This window comes from Haliaeetus leucocephalus, unplaced genomic scaffold (genome assembly GCF_000737465.1).
Source record: "Haliaeetus leucocephalus isolate CR32 unplaced genomic scaffold, Haliaeetus_leucocephalus-4.0 Scaffold284, whole genome shotgun sequence".
In the NCBI taxonomy this organism is placed as follows: Eukaryota; Metazoa; Chordata; class Aves; order Accipitriformes; family Accipitridae; genus Haliaeetus; species Haliaeetus leucocephalus.
In genome coordinates, this window is record NW_010972720.1 from 2,173,900 (window position 1) to 2,191,476 (window position 17,577).

Below are 17,577 nucleotides of genomic sequence, written 5' to 3' on the forward strand. Positions count from 1 at the left end.
CTAATATGAGAGGATAATTATACGATCAATTCTTCATTACCCAGGCCAATATAGACAAAAAAGTAGGTAACAGAGGCAGTATTTGGCATCACGGGAACTGCTATAACTGACCATGTGGAGTCAGGTCCTTTGAGGTTATCAGGTCCTGCCCAGTACTACTTCTGCTGGACCACAGCTCTCCCTGGCAGAGCCATCCAGGTTTGTTCCCTATGTCTCCAAATACAGAAGGGCTCATTATCTGGAATGGAGCATAGTATGCATGTGATGACAGATACGGTCTGGCTCAGGACTGGCTTCTCTACAAGCTAATAAGGCCTATAGATACCTACACATACATATCTGAATACCTATAAACAACCTGTTAGCCCAAACCAGCAGGCCAAGAGGAAGAAGCACTTGCTGGCTGGGTGAGTGGTCAGCCAAGACACCTTCCTCTTGGCTATTCCAAACCCGTTTCTTCCTCTCTTCTTGCTCAAGCAAATTACTCAGCAAACTTTGTATTGTGTAACCCTATTTCAGGGTACCTGAAGGATTAGGTTACCCTCCTTTGTGGGTAAACCCATGGGCCACCAGTAGGCCCTTTCTAGTTTGCATGTTTGATAAAAATATTTTTAAAAGAAGGTGTTTCCTTAACAGACAGTAAATCTTGGCTCTCCTTTGTTATGTTAAATAACATAACAAATACCTGGTAAATAAGTCAACAGCTTTAGCTAAATGTTTTGTTAATTATTTAGCCAAAGTACTGCAGCTATCTGTCTGAAAAGAGTTCCAGAAAGCAGTATTACATAATGGACAGATAGCATCTAACCTCCTATCTAGTAGAAATATTTCACATAAGAAAATTTCAAATTTTATTTTTCCTTCTGCTGAAACACTAAAGATAATAAACAGTTTGTTATCACCTGCCCTTCTCAGTCTACAACTGAATCTAAAAATATACCATGTTCCCTCCACAGTTCAATGACAAATGGATCTTAAAGTAAACACTACTTTACCTCAAGTGGATGTTACAGGCACACATGGATGGAACATACTGTTCCTCTATGCTTTAGCTATGCTATGCTAACCTTTATAGGAAGGTACTTAAAGACAAAAATCAACACCAAAAATGACATGTATGTTCCAACTAGAATACATATAAACAGGGCATTTTAAAATTTCATTAGCCTGACTTGTGAAATCCTGACAGCGTATAATGCATTCAGGGATTTATAAGCCCTATAAGTCTGTGTGATACCAAAAAGGGAAAAAGGTTGGAAGCCACAACTGTAATATCTAAAAATAGTCTACACTCAGTTTAGTATAATAACTGTAGGTTGTTGAGCATTTTGATATTGACTGCCTTTTTTTCTTTACATATACAAATATAAATAGTTTTGGTTTAGACATATTCTAATTCAATGATATTAGAAAGCTATTGGGAGATGTGTTTATCCAATTTGCATTGACGTAGGAAGTGAAGAAATCATTGCTTAGCCATGCAGTGGTGGCACGGGTTTCAGAAGCATTTGTTCTACTAGATGGTGTCCAAGGAAAGGGCTGTTACCATCTTACTGTCCTGAAAAACTTGAATCTGAATTTTTTACTCAGAAATTTGCTTTGTTTTAATAAAGCCTGGAGCTTTTCTCCCCCCCCCCATTATCCACAATATCCAGTTTGCTGGACCATTCTGAGTCAAAATAATTTTGTCTCCAAAAGGTCAAATGTGGCAAATGATATCATGTATCTCTGGAAAGTAGAGCAGAAAGTAATGCTTTCTCAGGGACAACCTCCTTTTTAGTCTTGACATCTCATGCTGCAGGAGAAGTTCTCCTAATGCAGAGATATACTAACTACACATACACCTCTTCATTAAAAACATATAGATTGATTGACCAATCTACATCAGTACTTCAGTCTGGATTCATGGAAAGCCACAAAAAGATGTACGTAGTGAGGCCAGGCTTTATCAGCCTCACAAATTTTGCTCAAATATCTGTGGGACAACTGTATGCACCCATTAATTAAAAAAAAAAAAAAAAGATTGACAAGCCATTACTGTTGTAACTGTGTTCCTTAACTGTCTCACACCATTGCTGCAGCAGTTGCATGCAGGGTCCATCACATTATGCTCTCAGGACAGTGTCTGTAGACAACTCATAAGCCCACACTTTGCATTTAGTAGCCATTGCATTTTTATGTAGTGATGTACTGTTCTTTTCCCCCAAATGCTATCCTACAATATTCATCTTCATCTATTGCTTACTCTTTTCCTCCTCCATATTTATTTTAGAAGTTGACAGTATTAAAAAAAAAGGTCTTCTTTCTTCTAGATACCAGCTCCCTGGTAATCTTGCATGAGGTTTTAAGTCTCATTTTTGCTGCTGTGAAACTACATGAACCTATAATTTACATATAGGTTTAAATATGATCATTTCTTTACTAATGAGAAGCCAAACCTCATTTTTTGGGTCAGTTTGTTTGTTCCAGGAAAATATTTATCTGGTTGTCTGTTTCAAAATCCTCTACTGAAAGGTCAAAGATTGAAACTGAGCACCCTCCTCCTGTGCCCTCAAACCAAGCATAGCAGACAACCTCCGTTGTCTTGGTTTCCTGCTACTCAGTATTTGTCAGACGCTGATTACGAATAACACCCTGAGCAGTTATCTCTATATGGTATGTTTCTAACTCAAATGTCATAACCAATGAGTCACTATGAGTAAGAGAAATAAGATTACCTTTTAAAATAAGTTCACAGTAATCCTTTTCTTAAATGTCATAGCTAACAACTCATTCTTTTGCATGACATGCAACTTTGAAGTAAAACCCACTTGTGAATGTACAGTGACTTGTTATTTCCATGATGAAGAGAGGAGTGGATTACTTTTTCCATACATCTATATTTGTTAAATTTTGAAGCTCGGATCTCTTTCCCACACAGGCTTAAATTCATGAACATCAGTATAAATAAGCTACCATTTCTTTCATACATTTCTCTTTTTTTGCATTCACAACACTTCATAGGCAGAGAGGAAATAAGTCAGACTATTGAAAATTGGAAAGCTTTAAAATAAAATAACGAGCAAAGAATTTTCCAGTAGGTGGGGCAATAAAAATGAAAGGCGGGTCCCCCAAGAGTCACAAACATGGAAGATTATAGTGGAGGAAACGGCCAAGATTGGATAAGCTGGCTGAACAGAGAGAAACAATACCAGAGACACAGGCTAAATGGATCCGCAAAGGAGAGTGGAAAGGGAATTTTGAATTGGCGATAAAGGATCCATTATCTAAGTTTCTTTAATTGACTGATGTTACAATGGATGTAAAATAGAAAAACAAGGAATCCTGTGGAACCATTAGCCTTTAAATAAGTGTTCTGGGGGAAAGGCTCAGAGACAGAGAAATTCACTTAGAGCGGTAGAGTTTGGGCAGGATATGAACCTATTGCCAGGCACGGTGGTATTATTATAGAGACTAACAACTACTACAAATCTGCCTGTGCTCATGAAAAAACCCTGGAGTTATTTCTTCATTTAGCCCTTTGGCTATACACAATAATTTGTGTTGTTGCTCTATCTGCCACCATCTCTCAGACCTGAGTGGCAGATGTGCCCTGGCATCTAGGCCCAGGTCCAACAGCAAGTTCAGAGGTACTGTTAGTTTCTGTGTTTCATACTCAGGGCGAGCAAAGCATTCACCCTGCACCGGAGCAGCTCTGGGGCCTGCCACGGCTGTGCTCCCCAGCAGGATCCTGGTCTGCTCCAATGCTGAGGCCCCTAGCCTGGAAAGTCTTATGCAACTTGTGAACCTTATGTTCCTTATCTTGGAAACAGACATATTTAAAACTTAAAAGGGGTTGAAATCTTTGTCCGCTATTTTCACCACATGAGTATGCTGGAGGAGCAAACAGCTTTTTGCTCCCTGCTGTGCTAAACCATACACACAAATTTGTGAAATGGATGTGGTTCCAGGAGCTAGAAAGTCCTTCAGCTTAATCCCACCTACAGACAAGCTTTATCATTTTATGCTTAGATAGCTCTTTGGAAAGATTACTTCAATGGGCAAACATTTTTTCCATTTATCGGACAGTATCAAGGAGTTTTCTGTGAATTACTAAACTTGCAAGCTGAAGTCACGCCAGAACTGGGCTGAAAATGCAGATCTTCTGACCAGCCTTGGGCCTCCTCCACTGACAATACGCCAACACCAGATCACAAGGTGTTTTTTTTTTTAAAAAAAATCCTCAGGCTGCAAAGCCCGTATATAGGTGTCAGAAATGGGTCTCACTTCCAAGGCATTAAGTACCCCTGACCATTTCAAAGAAAGGCTAATTTAGCAGCTAGAGCACTAAGTGTGGATGTAGGTGTATAACTTCTGCTGGAGTTGCGTTGGAAGGTAAAAAGTCAAATTGCCTAGCCTTGTTTCTTTACAGCTGCCTCTCACCTCTGTCTATCAAGTTTTTCTCTTGAGACTACTAAAATGTTATTTACAGGAATCAGTACATTTTTCTTGAAAGCTTGATCCATTCTTTGAAGAGGTACATATCTAAAAATTGCACAAAACTTGGCAAGTAACAGATTTAGTGCATAATCTATGAAACTATCAACTATACCAGATTTTTGAAGGAATCTCTACCTAAAGACAAGAGTTTTCTCATCAAGTTGTGTTATGTAATCAGCCCAAGTTTCAGTTACTGTTCCTTTGAATACAGGACTTTTGACACCCCCTTATTCCATCATCTGTATTGCCTTCATTTTTTTGCAATTGACACAAGAAAAATTGTTAATTTTCAGACTTTGCCTCCTCTTCTCACAAGCCTCTTTTTAGAAGAATTGTAGTTCAAGACAGAAAAACTTGTACTTTTTAGTTCTTGAGAATGTTTTCTTTTAAGCATTAGATTTTTTCTGAAATTCTCTTAGAAAAAGATTTTTCCACATACCTACTATAGGACTAAGGAAAACAGATACCTTGCTGATGCTGTGCAATCATCATGCTTTCAGGGGAAGAGGTAAAAAAAAATGCCTGAATCACTTTAAAATGTTTTTTAAAAAGAGTGAAAAGAGGAAAATAATCCTGTCATGTGAAATTCAAAACCATTTCTAAACACAAATATACTTGAAACTTAAAACAAAGCACTATAATTAGTTGAAGTTCAAGAATGAAAATGAAACACCATGTAATACATATAGTATTTGTCTCAACACCATGGATTTTTTCATTATTTCTTAACAGCAGGTAAAATACAGATTTTAAGCACTTATCTTGAACACTGTCTCACAAGAATTTTATGTGCCTGGCCATTGACAGGAGAATAAACAAGCCATTTCACCTAAATTTCCCCAGAGAGATGTCACTGGCTGTGAAGATGACCACATGGAGATCTAGGCTAGTCTGGCTAAAAACTTTAATCCCTCCCTCTCACTAATAATACTACGTAAAAGGTGAGTAGGGGCATTGCTATAACATCTTCCTCTCCCTGGAGATTTACATGAGTTTAGACGACTGACTGTCTAAACCAAGATGGCAAAAGAGCTATAGATGGGAGACAATAGGCAGTGATGCCCACGCTCATCCATCCTTTTGAAAGGAATATCCATTTGACACAAACTAGACAAAACTCAAAAACATACTGAAAGCAGAGACCAGAACCTTAGGTCTCTTTGCTGCTTTTCTGCTTTTCATCTGGCCTTACACATCTCTCTCATGCCCAGTTCCACAATGGCTCTGTTTCAGTGGGAGGAAATCCAAGCCACTTGCAACAGAGGAGCCAGTTCAGTTGCACACAGCTTTGATTACAGGTCTGCATCTATAAGCTCTCTAGCCAACAAGCTATTTATTATGCAGCTGGTGAGTGCTGGTGTCACTGCCACATTCTCCTCCTCCTTCTCTGGACATTCTATGCAGGACTCACGCGCTCATCTGTCTAAATACAGATCATGACAGTATGTTCAGACAGGAACCCATGTCCCAGAATAGGCACAACTAACAGGTAAGTGACAAGCTGATCACCCCAAAAACCTCAAGGCTAGCTAGAGATGACTATGGGGCAAGCAGGTCCAGATAATAGGTCAACTGACGTTGCTGGGAGTAATGATTTTACCATTATTTATAAAACTAGACTAATTTTCTCTTTCAGCTATGTTTTAAAACACTTGTTGCACCAGTAGTCCCCTTTCAGTCATGCCCAAAGACCACTGAATGTAAGAAGTGCCATACTGGGTTAGGCTAATAGTCCACCTAGCCTTGTAGTCTGTCTCAAAAAGTGGCAGTATAGGGTGTTTAAGGAGACAGTGCAAGGCTGGCCATTTCACGCAATCCTTTTCTCTTTTGCTCTCCCAGCATCCATGATTGATGCATTTGGGATGTTAGAGATAACATCCTTCTCAGTCATTTTAGAATCCATTTATGGACTTGTTTTCCTCTCAGTTGTTGAACATCCTTCTACTATCTGCCTCCACAGCCTCCTTTGACAATAGGTTCCAAAATTTCCCTACCTGCTGAGAAAAGAAATACTTTTTACCTGTTTTAAATCAACCTTATACTATTTCATGGAGTGCCCTTATTCTTAGCCAGAGACACCAGCTGAGTAACAGTTGTCTGCTTAACTTACAAGAAATTCATGACTTTGTGAACCCCAATCATATTTGCCTTCAGGCTTTTTTCTCTACATTGGAGATTCCTAGCTTTTTGAAAGTCTTGCCTCTTAAGGGTTCCATCTCCTTAGCCATTTTTGTTGCCCTTCTGTCTAATGTCTTTAATTACAATGCACCCTTCTTGAGTTACGAAGATCAGAAAGAAATACAGAACTGGCACGAATGGATGTTTTTTTGGTAACTTAGATTCCAAAAGGTCAGGATTTGAGCTGTAGCTATCAATGAATGCAGAAAACCTGCTCTTTCCCCATCTGGTGCTCAGCAGTAGGAGAGCAAGTTGGTGCACAGCAAATGTGAATCCTCAGTATCTGATTCACAAAAGCTTCTCCAGAACAATCACAAATTTTCAATGGGTAAGGCCTCTCCATGGCCATGAACAAGTTTTTCCCATTATTTATAACAAAATAATTTGATTAATTCTCTCTCTCTCTGTATGTTTAAAGAACATACAGTAACTCAATCAGACAATGAAATTTCTTTAAAAGTTCTTTAAGGCAGTAAAACAACTCTGACTCGTTGCACTGGCACAATTAAGACCAGGCCCAATTATTTCAAACCTTAAACAAATGCAAAACACATTTAGAGTTGGGAAGCCTGTACTATCAATGAGCTCTGCAAAAATTATAGCTAAATGTTTCTGATTATATTAGCTTAGTATTTTAGTGAAGTCATTCAATGGGCGAGTCTACACACAGCGTTTCCTTTTAGGAAGCTAACAGATTCTGTTTCCAATTCAAATCGGAAGGTTTCCAGCCTCTGCAGCACTGACTCCTACCACCTCTGTAGAGACTGTGTGCTTTATCTTTGTGTGATTTATTGTATGACACTGAGCAACAGCTGACACTGAGACCCCAATACAATAAACCATTCCTTAGGTCACATCTTCACATTTATGCAGAGATTCAGAGAGTAAAACTGTCCCTTCAAAAAGAAGGTTTTGTAGTTGTGAGTTCAAGTCAACCCAAAAGTCACAATTAAGAGATCTTCAGGGAGCAAGAAATTTGAGATAAATGGCTCCCATCCAGTATGTTTCTTCTCCTCTCAAAATCTGGGACTCCAGTTCATCCCCAGCTTGTACTACGACCTTGCAAATTAGCAAGGGTTCAATTTCTCCTCTAATTTCTATTATACCATTTATTCAAGCACTAATGGTTATCTATTGCCTCTCTACTCAGAGACTATTAAAGTTCTTCTGCTTGCTAATGAGCAGACTTGTTCCAAGCAGCACCCTGGTGTGAGCATCTCTCAGCTTCCTTTCTCAGTCAGAAACCCGTAAGCTGCAACTTCTGAAGAGGAAGAAAAGATTGTCTTAAACCAGACTAAGATAACCTATGCTGATTAACCCACATTAAAGTCCTACTGGAGATAAGATTGTTGCAGGCTGAACCATGTCAGCTAGTCAAGAAAAAAAAAAGATTTTGATCTTTAAATCTAATCATATGACACTAAGAGCAGTTACTTAAGGTACGTGAAATAACATAAACTTACTAGGAAAGTAAAGTTTTAATTTGTTCATTAGAGTCCTGGTGAAAAAGTCAATTAAATAAATGTCAGATGATTCTATTACTTAGATTAGTAAAATGTATTTTGTTCACAGTTTTACACTGTAGGGAAGTTAACTTTGTAAGGAAAAACTTGAATTTTGCATATCCTAGTTTTATTAACATTGGAACTAGGAATGCACTTTCCAGAAGTAGTGAAGATTTATTTAAAATTCGGTGTTTTTAAAAATTTTTTTATTATTATTTTTTATTTCCATACTCTCTCATTTTGACAATGGAAGTCTTCCCATACACTGTAATAAACAGGAAACAGAACTCAGGATAGCTGCAAATCAGTAAAGCTGATGCTAAAATGTTCTTTCAATAAGAATTTGCTAATTATTTGGAAGAGAGATATTTTGCTACAGTTTGCCTGAGCTGAAAGAATTCTGATAAATCCCTAGTGAGTTTTGAAAGTTACTTCCTTCCTGCTCCTCTGCCTGAATCCTGGCCTGTGTAATGTGGTGAGAGAAGCCTGGAAGCTCAGCTGCCTGTCACTGAGCATGGCCACAGCCTGTTAAAGCTGAAGATGTTAGATCCACCTGTAGGGCAGCTTTCAGGGAAAGTGGAAAAAAGGTGCTCAATTTGTGTTTGTGAATGTAATGAAGCCAAATGCGAGTAGATCAGAGTGTTATGGAATTAAATGTCTCTACCAAGCACTACAATGAAATGATAGTCATCTTGGATGAAAATCTTTATTTACTTGCTGCACCCAGACGATGTGAATCCCCTTTCCACTACCCGGCCAAATGGCTGACATAAGTAGTGCTTAGAATAGCTCTCAGGGAACATTAGAGAACAGGGTCTTTCTTTTATGTTATTTATTATCTATGTTGGCTGATCTTCAATATTTTCATCATCTTCATAGGGATTATGTTTCCTTCCAGTGTCTTTCACCATCCTTGGGGACTCTTAAACATTTATGCCTGCACTCAACAGGAGAAATTGAAGATATTGTACGTGACTTCAAGCTAAATCCTAGAGTAATGTACTACTAGGGAAATCATGAAATTCTGGAAGATCGGCCAATTTTACTTGAAAGGAGAGCTATGGAAAACCTGTACTTGTAGCAGTCAACAGACAGATGTGCACACTAACATAATAAACTGTAGGGCACGTATTTAACAAATCATATAATTGCTTGCACTTCTGGCTACTGCAGATTGTTATTGGCATCTCAGCATTTGGACCCTTGAATTAAAGGGGAGAATGGGAGTCTTAGCTCATAGATACCACACTTATTTTCCCTCCACCATTCTAAAATTTCAAAAGAGAAACGATAAGGGAAAAACAGAATTATCAGAGAAACCTGACTTCTAGTATGTAGGTACTCAACACTTTTTCAAGATTATCAGAGTGTTTTGAGGGCAAAGATTTGGGTTATCCATTAGTTATGTTTCTAAAAATATTTGGCATTGTGTATTATCTTATCCACGTGCAGCTCTGCAGGAGGCAGATCAGCATTTACGTTTTTTCTTAAGAAATGTCTTTAAAAATAGGTGGTTAACTTGGACTGTTACCAGCCTATTAAGAAATATAATATGGGATTTCGCACCAGTGAAATATGATTATTACCCAAATATGATATATTTTTCATCATGCTTATTAATTTATGAAACATACTTAACTCATCACAGTTGAACTCCAGCTTGTAATTTCTTGTGTTACACAACTGAATTTAGTGTTCCATTAAAATACTTAATGACAAAAAGTTGACATTTTCTTTCAACCAAACTCTTTACAACAAACACAATAACGTAACTGATTCCCTTAGGTCATCTAGTGACACTAGCTGTTGCAAACAAAGTGTTTGAAAATATAGTTTATTTTTAGCTGATAATGAGGAGTCCAAAAGCCCCACAGTAATTACCACATTCATTCAAAATATTTAACTTTATTGCAAAATAATATCAAGCAACTAAACTAAAAAGATTTTCTTTGTGCTTTGGCTACCCTCTATGCTCCAATGAGCAGAACCCTGTTCTACTCACAGACTGCTCTAACTTCAGCCAAATCCAGGACAGTTGGAGAACTGTGGGGTCACAGACATCTCCCCCTCTTTTCTCTCATACTGAGTCATAAATGACTCCAATCTTTTCAGCCCTGACACACTACATACAGTGGGAATCATCCTATTAACTTCAGTGTGATCACATTACAACTTTGAAGTTAAGGAAAAAAAGTTCCATGTCTTCTTTGACAAATCATCATATAATTTAAAAAAATCATTCCAATTCTAGTTCTATATGAAATGGGAAATACAGGAAATTGACCACAATTTGATTTTTTTCTATTTTTTTGGCAGCATTTCTGTCACAGAAAAGGAATCATTTTCCCCTATAATCTATGAGAAACTTAGCAAGGATGCTCTGCTCCAGCCTTTCTCCAGAGGTTAAATAATGTTTTAAAAGGAGCTTAAGTGTTTCAGGAGTACAAGTATCATGAGAAGTTAAATAAGTACTTGTAAATCTGTGCAAAAACTCATTAGTGCTTATTGCATGTATTTAATATAGCAAAAAAAATAAATCCTGTGCACTAAAAAAATTATGTGCACTGACGTGATCATTGTAAGGGGGAAAAAAAATATTTAAGGATCAGATAACTTTCACATAGTATTTTAAATCTAAATATGTGGCTGATTATGAATGAAATAAAAAGGCTTCAAGTAGGTTAGATTTTCAGGTTATTAATTTATGTCCCTCACAGAAAACTTTTTTTCAAGGTAGACTGAAGCATCTTCTAGTTTTGCCCTTTAACACCTTTGCTTTCTGGACCCTATTTAAACACAATCATGAAGAAGTTGAATGAACATTCAATTAATATTTTTATTACCTTGTCTTTACCAGAATTTTTTAAAAATGCATTTGCTCAGATTTTGTACTATTCTCCTCTCCCCCACCTCCTCCCCTCCATTCTCAGAAGGCTGCATCACTTCAAATTTTGTCAAAAGCCATCAGTTCATATTTTTGACTGCCTGGGAAAGACAATACCTTAAAAAGTTTATATTGGTTTTATTATTTCATTATTTTATTTTGAAATATGGCCTCTGGTTCATGGTCATAGGTTTAAAAGGATTATTACGCAAGTCCTTGTTTCTATTACCTGGCAACAAAACTTACTTGTTTTGGTGTGAGATCAGTGTCCTGCAGTATCAACTCTTGAGAATATTTCTGAAGACTACATTGGTGGTTTTCCAATCTTAATTACTCTCCTTGCATTGCTCATTCTTTGTCATGAAGTACTGTGAAGATATTTACTTAAAATTTTATACCATTTACAGAAAATACTTTAAGAATGGTTGTCTCAAAAGAACGCCTGTACTTAGACAAGGAAAAAATCTTAAGTAAGCTGCTGTATCTCTTGTTTATTCCAGGTTTACGCTGAGTCCTCATTGCAGAAGCAAGGTTCTACTTTTCCACAGGCTTGTCTCACCACAGAAACAACACAAATTAGTACAATAAACTGTTTGTATTTTATGATAAGGTAAAGACTTTTTCCTGAAGGTTTGTTTTTTGGGGAAAATATTTTGCAGTAGTGACAACAGATTGTGAGCCGTTTGGTTATTTTCCTTCATCTGAACCCAGCTGTAGGGATCTATTTAGATTTATTATAGAACCTAATTAACTCTCAACTTCTTTGAAATAAGAAACTTGTGCTCACACTCGTATCAGTTTCACCAGCAAAATGTAGGAAACTAGGAGTTTTCCTGCTTTTAGCCTATGAACCACCTTTTTACAAGCCAATCGACATTTGACATGGGGAATAGGGAGAAAGTTAGTAAGATTATTTTCATACCTGATAATCCTGTGTGTACATTGTTGATCTATACTAGTACTGCGCTCAGCACAGAAGACAAAGAACAATGTTAAGGTACTATTTTCCTCATGCATAAAACACATTTCTTCTCTAACATCCATTAACCTAGACTATAAAGAGCATACGTTTTGCTTTTTGGTGGAAATGCTTCCCTGGCTAGGCATGTTTTCTGAAATGATTTGGGTACTGTTCTTGAATACTAATGCACAAAGTCCAGAATCTCTAACTTTGTGATAGTTAGAAGTAATTTCCATGAAGAAATACTGCTGTGGACATTTAACTTTTGAAACAACAACAACAACAAAACCTCAGAGAAAGTTTTGTGGTTTCTCAAAACCCAAAGAACCTAAATGTGTATGATATACCCCCCCCCCCCCTTTTTTTTGGCATTCAGCTGTAATATGGTATGCACTCAACATGTTTTTCTAGCATGACATATTAGAAAAAAAGTCCAACATATTATTTTATATACAGACTGAAAAGCTGCTTAAACAGGATTTGCTCTGATTTCTCTCCAATTAAAATAGAATGCAAATAGCTGAAAGTTCTTAAACAATGTAAACAGCAACAGTAAGGGTACTATTAAAGAGTATCTGGCTGTAATTTTAGCTTTTAAAACTCTGTTTTTAATTTTTCCCTACATACCACTGGCAAAAAAGAAAGTTTCTTTTTAGAGACAAATGAACAACAATGTAATGGTAATATGAAAAGACATCTATCTTTTCATACCTTTTGACTTATATTTTTAGCTTCATTCCCTGCATCATCAAGACAACTGCTGCCTAGTAATTCACTCAGTCTTCCCTTTAGTTACTTCATGTAATAAATTTCTTACTTTAAAACCTAACAAGCAATGAAGCTTTTTGTAACTTGCTTACCAGTGTAAATGACCGCATGATGCTTTTTAGTCCTGCAGACTCTCCAGCTCTCCCTCGGAGAAAGATGCGATCCCATTGTTCCCCAGTTGAGAGCACCTTATTCTAAGTCTTTTTCCATAAGGACTTAATGACAAGGGAGAAGTTTTCAAGTTCAGTCAGACTAAAGAAAAAAAATTTAAAAATGAAGTGGCATTTTTGATATTTTATACTCTTTTTTTTTTGATGCACACAGGTATACCTGAACACTCACTATCATGCTGACAAGGTTCAAAGACAACTTAGACATTTTTTCTAACAGTAAGGATGGTTATGCACTGGTGAAATCTTCCAGTTTAGGCAGTCTGTGCCAACTGAATGGGAATTGGATTCTTAAAAACCTTTTAAGAAGTTAGCCTCACAGCATCCAGACTGATGAGCTCTCCTGTCCAGCTCAGTAATGCATGCTGCTTGAGAGGCACATGATTGCCAATAAAACTATCAAATGTTTGAAGAGCATTTAACTCATGATAGGTAAGGTTAAAACCAAGGGTTTCTTTTAAGGGTCATTTCACTTTGTGATCCCTATTTTTACTGGCTTCCAGATTATCTGGTCTTGGAAAATAAGTTCCTTGCAGCAGAGATGCAAACTCTTCAATGTGCTCAACAAAACATTTAGGATGTGGGTCAAATAACTACTAATGCCATGTTACATTCTTCCTTCCATGTTCTGGACTGTAATCCCACTCATTGGCCACGTGCACCAATTTTGTAAATTCAGTATTATGTTTAAATCCCAGTGAGATTACTCGAGTTATTCAAACATAAATCTTTCTAGGATTGGAGCCTAAGGCTATGTAGTCCCAGGGCAGGAAAACTTTTTAGCTTGTCTTCTACAGGGCCAAGCGCACTGTCAGACATAACAAATAAATAATACTGTGGAAATATCATTATCTGAATCACAAGTCTATTTTTGCAAAAATATCATGTTCCCTGGTGGCTGAAACATTATTCCAGGCTAGATCAATCTTGAGTTCGCATTTCAACGTTACATATCATAGCATAGCCAAATACTATGTGATTCATCCCAAGGATTCCTATTTACCATGAACAACAGCATAGTCTTTTTTCAAGAAAAGAATAAAGATTTTACCATTTTCTTCCCATGAACATAGTGAATATAGCATTAGAACAGAAAAGCTCTACTTAATTTCAAATATTTCCTTTCATTTTTATAAAGGCTGCGATATGCTTTGACCTTCTAATTTTACATTGATAATACTTACTCCACTGTATTCAGTTGCATGTAGCACCTGGAGTTAATTACTACACATATTCTTGACTCATGTATACATGCATGGATTATCCCTGTAGTAATACTTGAGTTCAGACTAGTAGCAACATCCTTTCCAGATAAGTGAGAAAGGCAAAACTCTGTCGGTTTCAGAGTCTTTTTTAAGTGCTTCTCTTCCTGGACTAAAAGAAATTCTGCCTGGGGCTCGATACAGTATCATGTGCCGTTGAAGATGGCTATTCCTCTCTTGCAAGGCAGGATCTGCTACGCCACTGTCACCAACAGCTGTTTGTCAAACTTATTCTGAGAAAACTCAAATGATGGAGACTCTGCTCCGCCTCTGAGCAGTATGCTTCACAGCCTTTACCATTAGAGAGCCTTCCTTCGTGTCTAACCTGAATATTTCCCTTGTAATTAGATGGTAGTAATTATATTCTATTTTCACACTCCATTTTGTTGCCTTTTCCTGTCCTGTCAAACCTTTGAAATTCTTTATCAAGATCAAGACTTCAGCAGCAAACAATAAGGTGGTTAAATGCTAGATCATTCAACTCTCTGGAGCCTTAAGATCACAGATCAAAAATCTTTTCTCTCTCATCCGTTGGTTTAGTTCTTTGGGCAGAACTGAAAATATGGGTATAAGGGCTTAATCTGCTCCAGACTCTCATCATAGTAACCACTGACTTTCCTTGTCACTACTTAATTTCTAGACACCTTCTTTCCTAATCAGAATATTATCTCAAATTATTCTTATATAAAATTATTGAATTCTATTAACTTTTTCATCCTACTCTGGCTACAGGTACCAGCTGGACATTCCTCTCAAGTACTCTGTTTGTCGGTGGTTTTGCTCCCCAGCTACCTGACAATTAACCCCTTGTTACCAGTCATTTAGTCAAGAAGCACGCAATGGGAAAGAAAAGGAACAGGGAAAGGAGAAGCCCTTTGTGCTGTGACTCCAGGACCACAAAGCCAAGTCTTCAGTAGTGTGATGTAAAAACTAAAAATAAAAAAAGCCCCAGCATTACAATAATTGTAATTTCGCCAACCCATTCTTCTTTCTGGTGGGAAGTGTTATCCAGAGAAGCCCCATGTGTAGTTTCTTTTCCTGTGCTGGAAGCAATTCTGCAAGTCTTCCCATAGATCACCTGTCTTCTTCTACTTTCCATCTCCTGAACTGAGAGCTGGCAGCTCAGAATCTCTGTCTCACACACCATCAAATCTTTCAGCTAAAAATCACTGCCCCTGCCCAGCTGAGGTGGAAGCACTAGGTTGTCATGAAAGAAAAGATCAGTTCAACATTTGGGGATTGTTCAGGTACATACTCTGATTCACTCTCCCCTTCAGGACTGGTCTACTCCTGATTACATTCTTGATGCAAGTATTCCTGCAAGTCCTTACCCATTTCCATCTATCACATACTTCTCTCTCTTCACTTCCCATCACCTTTATTCTAGCCAGACCCTACTATTTAATTGCTCCCTCTGGGACCTAGTTATTGGTGATTTTTTACCTTGTTTACTCATGGTCCAAACAGTGAAACTAGCTGTCAGACCTAGATGGTAGCACTGAACATGTTGCATATGCCCCTTTGATGAGAGTGACTGCTCAGTGAACAGCATGGGAGTGGACTGAGCCCACCAAATCTTCCAGCAGGAAGGTGCAGGTACGCACTTCGGCAGGTACGTGCTGCTCTCTTCTTGTGGAAGCTACCTCGCATTTCTTGTGAACTGGTGAACTTGCTCGATTCTGTTTTTTAAATATGCTTATTAATGGAATCATGATTATGGTCAAAACTGTAAACCAAATACAAAATGCAGCCCTGTTGGATGTGCAATGAAAAAAACCCAGGGAAAATACAAAGCATACCTGAGGCTTCAGAAAAGTGACTTGCTTAGTTAATAGGAGTGAGGTAGCACCACCTAAGACAACACCACTCTTAGCAGTCTAAAAGTTTCTGCAGCCTTTGAACCAGTTTGGAGGGAAAAGTTATACCAGCTCTTGTTTCATAATAGTGTTGTGAATAGTTTGCTGTGAATATGCAATCAACAACAACAAAAAAAATCTAGTTTAAGGATCTAGTAAGACTTAGCAAGCAGAAGGTCTCTTAGCAACAAAACCCCATAACTAATGTAAAGCAGCTGTGGTAATTTTAGAAAATGGCTCAAACTGTTGAAAAGCCATTAGGAAGCTGATATATAGAGAATAAAAAGAACCACTCAACTTTAAAAAGATTTCCCAATATGGAGTGTTATGTTATTTTATAACCAAATCTTATTCATCCAAAGTTTACATGCCACAAAATACTATTTATGACCATGTGGCTGGACTTTCTACAAGTAGCTGGAATTCCATCACATACCTGAAATTCCCTGTGAAAAAAGAAATTGCCAATGGCTAAGCACATATTCTTCTGCGGTAAAGGTGCGATTGCTATATTTCAGTGAAGCTGATGTCACTTATGGTTTGATTTATTATATGCACTTGGAATGGGATCCTAAATAATTGGAATCAATTTCTTTAATCCTGTAACTTTCAGTCTCTATTGGCAATAATGAAAGCCACTTGCTTTTGGTAGGCTTTGCATATGGCTGATCGTCAGACATTAGCTAACCAGCTCTCTAGCTTATTTGACTGCTCCTTTAATTGGAAATATCCAGTAGCTTGAAGAATGGCATATTCAAAAAACAGTATCTGGAGCCAAAAATCAAAGGTGTCAAGAACAACAAATTTTGTTGTTTTACTCTTCATGCTGCTACTGATTGATGCAGTACTAATGACTTTTACTACTTGTACTTATTATTGTACCATGGTCCCAAAATAGCCTAAAACCTTGGGCAGGCAAAAATTGGTCTCAGTTAGTAAGCATGTCAGCTGGCTTCAACTAGATTCAAGGAGGCTTAAGTGCTTTTTTTGCATAAAGGCCAAAGGTTGGAAAAGTAAGGAATATTAATTAAACAATCTTCATTAGACAGAAACAACTATACAAACTGAGTTGGATGGGCTTCCAGATGTTCAACAGTCCTAGATAAATGTGGGTGGAGCTACATAACTGAACTGTGTGTGCAGTCTGAAAAACTGCTTTGTGCAACCTGGGCACATCAGACTTACTGTTTTTGAATCTAACCTTGCCATCAGGTCTGACTGCACATGAGAACACCAGTATTCATCCTGCTCACTTGTGTCGGGCACTTCAACTCCCATTTGATTGCATTAAAAACAATTGTACTTGGAGATTTGATCACAGCTAAACCTACTCAGAGGACTGTGTTAAGCCTTATCTGCTTCCTAGCAGAGACAACTAAAGGGATGTTTTTTGGACAAGCTGCCTTATAGGACACAAGAGGCAATATATATGCTATGGTATTAAATGATAGTTATTAGGAAAACACATGACTAGTCAGCTTTAGAAAACTTAAGTTTTGAGGGAAATAGCTGAA